Source organism: Schistocerca gregaria, unplaced genomic scaffold (assembly GCF_023897955.1).
Source record: "Schistocerca gregaria isolate iqSchGreg1 unplaced genomic scaffold, iqSchGreg1.2 ptg000638l, whole genome shotgun sequence".
Classification (NCBI taxonomy): Eukaryota; Metazoa; Arthropoda; class Insecta; order Orthoptera; family Acrididae; genus Schistocerca; species Schistocerca gregaria.
The window spans coordinates 92501-99921 of NW_026062024.1; the positions used below are offsets into that span (position 1 = coordinate 92501).

Here is a 7421-nt window from a genome sequence, read left to right on the forward strand (position 1 = left end):
CTTAACTCGGCGTTTGGTTCATCCCACAGCGCCAGTTCTGCTTACCAAAAGTGGCCCACTTGGCACTCCGATCCGAGTCGTTTGCTCGCGGCTTCAGCATATCAAGCAAGCCGGAGATCTCACCCATTTAAAGTTTGAGAATAGGTTGAGGTCGTTTCGGCCCCAAGGCCTCTAATCATTCGCTTTACCGGATGAGACTCGTACGAGCACCAGCTATCCTGAGGGAAACTTCGGAGGGAACCAGCTACTAGATGGTTCGATTAGTCTTTCGCCCCTATACCCAGCTCCGACGATCGATTTGCACGTCAGAATCGCTACGGACCTCCATCAGGGTTTCCCCTGACTTCGTCCTGGCCAGGCATAGTTCACCATCTTTCGGGTCCCAACGTGTACGCTCTAGGTGCGCCTCACCTCGCAATGAGGACGAGACGCCCCGGGAGTGCGGAGGCCGCCGCCCCGTGAAGGGCGGGGAAGCCCCATCCTCCCTCGGCCCGCGCAAGGCGAGACCTTCACTTTCATTACGCCTTTAGGTTTCGTACAGCCCAATGACTCGCGCACATGTTAGACTCCTTGGTCCGTGTTTCAAGACGGGTCGTGAAATTGTCCAAAGCTGAAGCGCCGCTGACGGGAGCGATTATTCCGCCCGAGAGCATCCCGAGCCAACAGCGGCGCGGGTCCGGGGCCGGGCCAGGTAGGTCCGTCATCCGGGAAGAACCGCGCGCGCTTGCCGGGAGCCCGAGCGCCCAAAGGGGCGAATCGACTCCTCCAGATATACCGCCGAGCAGCCAGCCAGGACACCGGGGCTCTGCCCAACAGACGCGAACCGAGGCCCGCGGAAGGACAGGCTGCGCACCCGGGCCGTAGGCCGGCACCCAGCGGGTCGCGACGTCCTACTAGGGGAGAAGTGCGGCCCACCGCACACCGGAACGGCCCCACCCCGCGGCGAGTGGAAAGGCAACCGGACACGACCCCGCCGCGGATTGCTCCGCGCGGGCGGCCGGCCCCATCTGCCGAGGGCGGGGGCCAGTGGCCGGATGGGCGTGAATCTCACCCGTTCGACCTTTCGGACTTCTCACGTTTACCCCAGAACGGTTTCACGTACTTTTGAACTCTCTCTTCAAAGTTCTTTTCAACTTTCCCTCACGGTACTTGTTCGCTATCGGTCTCGTGGTCATATTTAGTCTCAGATGGAGTTTACCACCCACTTGGAGCTGCACTCTCAAGCAACCCGACTCGAAGGAGAGGTCCCGCCGACGCTCGCACCGGCCGCTACGGGCCTGGCACCCTCTACGGGCCGTGGCCTCATTCAAGTTGGACTTGGGCTCGGCGCGAGGCGTCGGGGTAGTGGACCCTCCCAAACACCACATGCCACGACAGGCGGCAGCCTGCGGGGTTCGGTGCTGGACTCTTCCCTGTTCGCTCGCCGCTACTGGGGGAATCCTTGTTAGTTTCTTTTCCTCCGCTTAGTAATATGCTTAAATTCAGCGGGTAGTCTCGCCTGCTCTGAGGTCGTTGTACGAGGTGTCGCACGCCACACCGCCAGCCGGCTGTGCACGCTACCGAGAAAGTACCGGTATGCGAACCGCCAGGCGACGGGCGCGCATCGCACGTTTAAGGAGACGCGGCCGGCCACACAGGCGACCACGACACTCCCACGTCTCCGAAGCGGGACAAACGCCGCGCGCTTCAGTATACGTAGCCGACCCTCAGCCAGACGTGGCCCGGGAACGGAATCCATGGACCGCAATGTGCGTTCGAAACGTCGATGTTCATGTGTCCTGCAGTTCACATGTCGACGCGCAATTTGCTGCGTTCTTCATCGACCCACGAGCCGAGTGATCCACCGTCCTGGGTGATCTTTTCCTTTTCAGTCTCCCACTGTCTCTTTCAAGACAGTAGCATTTGCGGGACTGAGGCGTCTGACGGCCCCTGTTCCACTATTTTTTTTGTGTCCAACGGCCTCACAGCCGATGGGCGTCGTACGGCTCCACACCGGAGCGGACAGGCACTCGGGCGAACGTCATTCAAAACCGGCGCCAGGCGCCAGGTACCGCAGGCCAGCCGCTCCAGAGCTTCAGCGCTCGTACCACACAACAACAACACTTCCGCTAGTTTTGAGAGGCACGCGTGGTTCCGCACGCGGCGCACGGCCACTGCCGTACAGGTAGCGTGTTGCGCGACACGACACGCACATCGAAAGACATGCAGTCTAGTCGGTAATGATCCTTCCGCAGGTTCACCTACGGAAACCTTGTTACGACTTTTACTTCCTCTAAATGATCAAGTTTGGTCATCTTTCCGGTAGCATCGGCAACGACAGAGTCGATGCCGCGTACCAGTCCGAAGACCTCACTAAATCATTCAATCGGTAGTAGCGACGGGCGGTGTGTACAAAGGGCAGGGACGTAATCAACGCGAGCTTATGACTCGCGCTTACTGGGAATTCCTCGTTCATGGGGAACAATTGCAAGCCCCAATCCCTAGCACGAAGGAGGTTCAGCGGGTTACCCCGACCTTTCGGCCTAGGAAGACACGCTGATTCCTTCAGTGTAGCGCGCGTGCGGCCCAGAACATCTAAGGGCATCACAGACCTGTTATTGCTCAATCTCGTGCGGCTAGAAGCCGCCTGTCCCTCTAAGAAGAAAAGTAATCGCTGACAGCACGAAGGATGTCACGCGACTAGTTAGCAGGCTAGAGTCTCGTTCGTTATCGGAATTAACCAGACAAATCGCTCCACCAACTAAGAACGGCCATGCACCACCACCCACCGAATCAAGAAAGAGCTATCAATCTGTCAATCCTTCCGGTGTCCGGGCCTGGTGAGGTTTCCCGTGTTGAGTCAAATTAAGCCGCAGGCTCCACTCCTGGTGGTGCCCTTCCGTCAATTCCTTTAAGTTTCAGCTTTGCAACCATACTTCCCCCGGAACCCAAAAGCTTTGGTTTCCCGGAGGCTGCCCGCCGAGTCATCGGAGGAACTGCGGCGGATCGCTGGCTGGCATCGTTTATGGTTAGAACTAGGGCGGTATCTGATCGCCTTCGAACCTCTAACTTTCGTTCTTGATTAATGAAAACATACTTGGCAAATGCTTTCGCTTCTGTTCGTCTTGCGACGATCCAAGAATTTCACCTCTAACGTCGCAATACGAATGCCCCCGCCTGTCCCTATTAATCATTACCTCGGGTTCCGAAAACCAACAAAATAGAACCGAGGTCCTATTCCATTATTCCATGCACACAGTATTCAGGCGGGCTTGCCTGCTTTAAGCACTCTAATTTGTTCAAAGTAAACGTGCCGGCCCACCGAGACACTCAACAAAGAGCACCCTGGTAGGATTTAAACGGGGTCCGCCTCGGGACGCGAAAGCACCCCTTCGGCTCGCCCCACCGGCAGGACGTCCCACGATACATGCCAGTTAAACACCGACGGGCGGTGAACCAACAGCGTGGGACACAAATCCAACTACGAGCTTTTTAACCGCAACAACTTTAATATACGCTATTGGAGCTGGAATTACCGCGGCTGCTGGCACCAGACTTGCCCTCCAATAGATACTCGTTAAAGGATTTAAAGTGTACTCATTCCGATTACGGGGCCTCGGATGAGTCCCGTATCGTTATTTTTCGTCACTACCTCCCCGTGCCGGGAGTGGGTAATTTGCGCGCCTGCTGCCTTCCTTGGATGTGGTAGCCGTTTCTCAGGCTCCCTCTCCGGAATCGAACCCTGATTCCCCGTTACCCGTTACAACCATGGTAGGCGCAGAACCTACCATCGACAGTTGATAAGGCAGACATTTGAAAGATGCGTCGCCGGTACGAGGACCGTGCGATCAGCCCAAAGTTATTCAGAGTCACCAAGGCAAACGGACCAGACAAGCCAATCCGATTGGTTTTGATCTAATAAAAGCGTCCCTTCCATCTCTGGTCGGGACTCTGTTTGCATGTATTAGCTCTAGAATTACCACAGTTATCCAAGTAACGTGGGTACGATCTAAGGAACCATAACTGATTTAATGAGCCATTCGCGGTTTCACCTTAATGCGGCTTGTACTGAGACATGCATGGCTTAATCTTTGAGACAAGCATATGACTACTGGCAGGATCAACCAGGGAGCTGCGTCAACTAGAGCTGAGCAGCCGGCCGCCCGGGAGTGTGTCCCGGGGGCCCGCGCGAACACGCAAGCGTCCGCTCAATTATTCTGCAAACAGGAGGAGGCCGAGCTCCCCTGCACGATACACCTCGAAACCCTCTCAGGTCCCGGCGGCGCGCAGCGCCGTCCTAGGTACTTGGTCGGTTTCGAGAGAGGCGCAATCGCCCGGAGTTAGGCGAGTAGACGGTTTTAGTGCGAACACCCTTGCTCCCAACTGAGCTTGCCGCTGCCGACAGAGGCCCGGGAGCGTGCTGTCGTGGCATTGCCGGCGGGAGACAACACGCGCCACCTATGGTGACCGGCAGCTCCAACGCCAGCGCCACACAAGGGCAAAGCCCCACTTGGGTGCAGAAGCGAACTCTCCCAGCACAGCGCACGCGCCAACACGTCCGCACAACTGCGATACAAACCACCTGCGAGAACCGCTGGGGCGACCGAGCAGCAGACGGCGTCGCGGCGCCGAGTGCCAGGCGGCGGCGCATCCTCAACGCACACAGTCCTCAATCAGACCAGCACACTGCAGATGTCCACCGCGCTTCGCACCGGGCTCGGCTGAACCAACTTTGGCCGCCAGGCGCCGCGTGCAGGGTGCGCCACAGCGTAGCTGCGCCGCCTGCCGGGCCCGTCGGCTGGCGCTCCTGCCACTCGGCGCCCCCCACCAGCCGCCTGTTGCGCGTGCGCCCACGCAGCGCGCGGCCAACACGCCGGGCGGCCCCCCTTCACCGGCCGGGAACAGTCCCACCAAGCCACCGCCGCGTATCGCTTCATACCCACATGGGCCTAGTCACGCGTGTGGATGTGGCGGGTACCGCTGAAACAACCGGTTAATAGCTGTACCGATCGTCGCCATCACAGATTCACCTCCAGCGTGAACAACCGCTCAACAACGGATTTCCAGTTCATTTGCGTATCTTGGGCAGTAAACGTAGATGTCCACCTACATTTGCGAATTCAACAATTCTTGCATGCCAGGATGTCATGTGTCACGACACGCTACATCAGACCACATACACACTGCGACATGTGCAGAAGAGAACACGTGGAAGGTGGCCCGCGCACGTATGCGATGTACCTTCCGCGATCCACTGTCAACCGGCATCTGCGGCATGTCCCAGATATGGAACGCGGTCCACCAGGGTAGCACTTTGTGTGAGGCAATACGACAAAGTCGGAATACACGCGTCACTACATCAGACGGCTCACGCTGACCTGACCTGACCTGACTCACCGCACCACCACCCCCAGCGACCCAGGGTGACATACAATGCGTTCGTACGTTCCTCCCACACGCCTCTACGGCGTACCACAGTGCAACCTAGCTGTTATTGGGAGACGAGACAAGTAGCATCAAGCACAACATATGGAAATTGAGATTCGACACCGTTGGGCACAGCCAGCGTACGGTCACACGTATCACACTACTTCACTCTGTACGTAACGACCGATGATCGGTACAGCGTGTGGGTTACGCGTACGACATCAGCGGACAATGGACACAGACCATACCACGACGTACACTGAGGGCGTCGACATCTGAATGCAACTGAACAGCTGCGAGGCTCATTTAACACTCAAACGCCAGACCGACCAGCTTGAGAGGACAGAGACACAAAGAGGGGGACAGAGGGGGACAGAGGGGGGGGAGGGGGGGGGTCGGCGATATAGTCCTATTGCAGTACAATTGACAGTGGATAGCAGGAATATGTGGAAAGTAAGCAACACTCGCAAGACATCTACATGAGGATAACAACGACACCAGAGATTCCGAGCAGTGAACTATGTTAGGCAAAGGGACAACGTGGGTTAGGTTAAGGGACAACGTGGGTTAGGTTAAGGGACAACGTGGGTTAGGTTAAGGGACAACGTGGGTTAGGTTAAGGGACAACGTGGGTTAGGTTAAGGGACAACGTGGGTTAGGTTAAGGGACAACGTGGGTTAGGTTAAGGGACAACGTGGGTTAGGTTAAGGGACAACGTGGGTTAGGTTAAGGGACAACGTGGGTTAGGTTAAGGGACAACGTGGGTTAGGTTAAGGGACAACGTGGGTTAGGTTAAGGGACAACGTGGGTTAGGTTAAGGGACAACGTGGGTTAGGTTAAGGGACAACGTGGGTTAGGTTAAGGGACAACGTGGGTTAGGTTAAGGGACAACGTGGGTTAGGTTAAGGGACAACGTGGGTTAGGTTAAGGGACAACGTGGGTTAGGTTAAGGGACAACGTGGGTTAGGTTAAGGGACAACGTGGGTTAGGTTAAGGGACAACGTGGGTTAGGTTAAGGGACAACGTGGGTTAGGTTAAGGGACAACGTGGGTTAGGTTAAGGGACAACGTCGGTTAGGTTAAGGGACAACGTCGGTTAGGTTAAGGGACAACGTCGGTTAGGTTAAGGGACAACGTCGGTTAGGTTAAGGGACAACGTCGGTTAGGTTAAGGGACAACGTCGGTTAGGTTAAGGGACAACGTCGGTTAGGTTAAGGGACAACGTGGGTTAGGTTAAGGGACAACGTGGGTTAGGTTAAGGGACAACTTGAGTTTGGTTAAGGGACAACTTGAGTTAGGTTAAGGGACAACTTGAGTTAGGTTAAGGGACAAATTGAGTTAGGTTAAGGGACAAATTGAGTTAGGTTAAGGGACAAATTGAGTTAGGTTAAGGGACAACTTGAGTTAGGTTAAGGGACAAATTGAGTTAGGTTAAGGGACAAATTGAGTTAGGTTAAGGGACAAATTGAGTTAGGTTAAGGGACAAATTGAGTTAGGTTAAGGGACAACTTGAGTTAGGTTAAGGGACAACTTGAGTTAGGTTAAGGGACAACTTGAGTTAGGTTAAGGGACAACTTGAGTTAGGTTAAGGGACAACTTGAGTTAGGTTAAGGGACAACTTGAGTTAGGTTAAGGGACAACTTGAGTTAGGTTAAGGGACAACTTGAGTTAGGTTAAGGGACAACTTGAGTTAGGTTAAGGGACAACTTGAGTTAGGTTAAGGGACAACTTGAGTTAGGTTAAGGGACAACTTGAGTTAGGTTAAGGGACAACTTGAGTTAGGTTAAGGGACAACTTGAGTTAGGTTAAGGGACAACTTGAGTTAGGTTAAGGGACAACTTGAGTTAGGTTAAGGGACAACTTGAGTTAGGTTAAGGGACAACGTGGGTTAGGTTAAGGGACAAATTGAGTTAGGTTAAGGGACAACTTGAGTTAGGTTAAGGGACAACTTGAGTTAGGTTAAGGGACAACTTGAGTTAGGTTAAGGGACAACTTGAGTTAGGTTAAGGGACAACT

At 54.9% G+C, this 7421-nt stretch overlaps 3 non-coding genes across 3 annotated transcripts in view; all 3 read right to left on the reverse strand.

The window, feature by feature from the left end:
• Nucleotides 1-1512, reverse strand: part of LOC126317615 (large subunit ribosomal RNA) — a 4222-nt gene extending 2710 nt beyond the window's left edge. The window contains exon 1 of the ribosomal RNA XR_007556764.1: nt 1-1512. This exon is cut by the window's left edge and continues 2710 nt beyond it. This is a non-coding gene — a ribosomal RNA (large subunit ribosomal RNA).
• A 188-nt stretch (nt 1513-1700) lies between these two features.
• On the reverse strand, nt 1701-1855 carry LOC126317597 (5.8S ribosomal RNA). The gene has a single exon (XR_007556749.1). It is a non-coding gene; the product is annotated as a 5.8S ribosomal RNA (ribosomal RNA).
• Nucleotides 1856-2217: 362 nt separating this feature from the next.
• On the reverse strand, nt 2218-4110 carry LOC126317607 (small subunit ribosomal RNA). The gene has a single exon (XR_007556758.1). It is a non-coding gene; the product is annotated as a small subunit ribosomal RNA (ribosomal RNA).
• Nucleotides 4111-7421: the final 3311 nt, after the last annotated feature.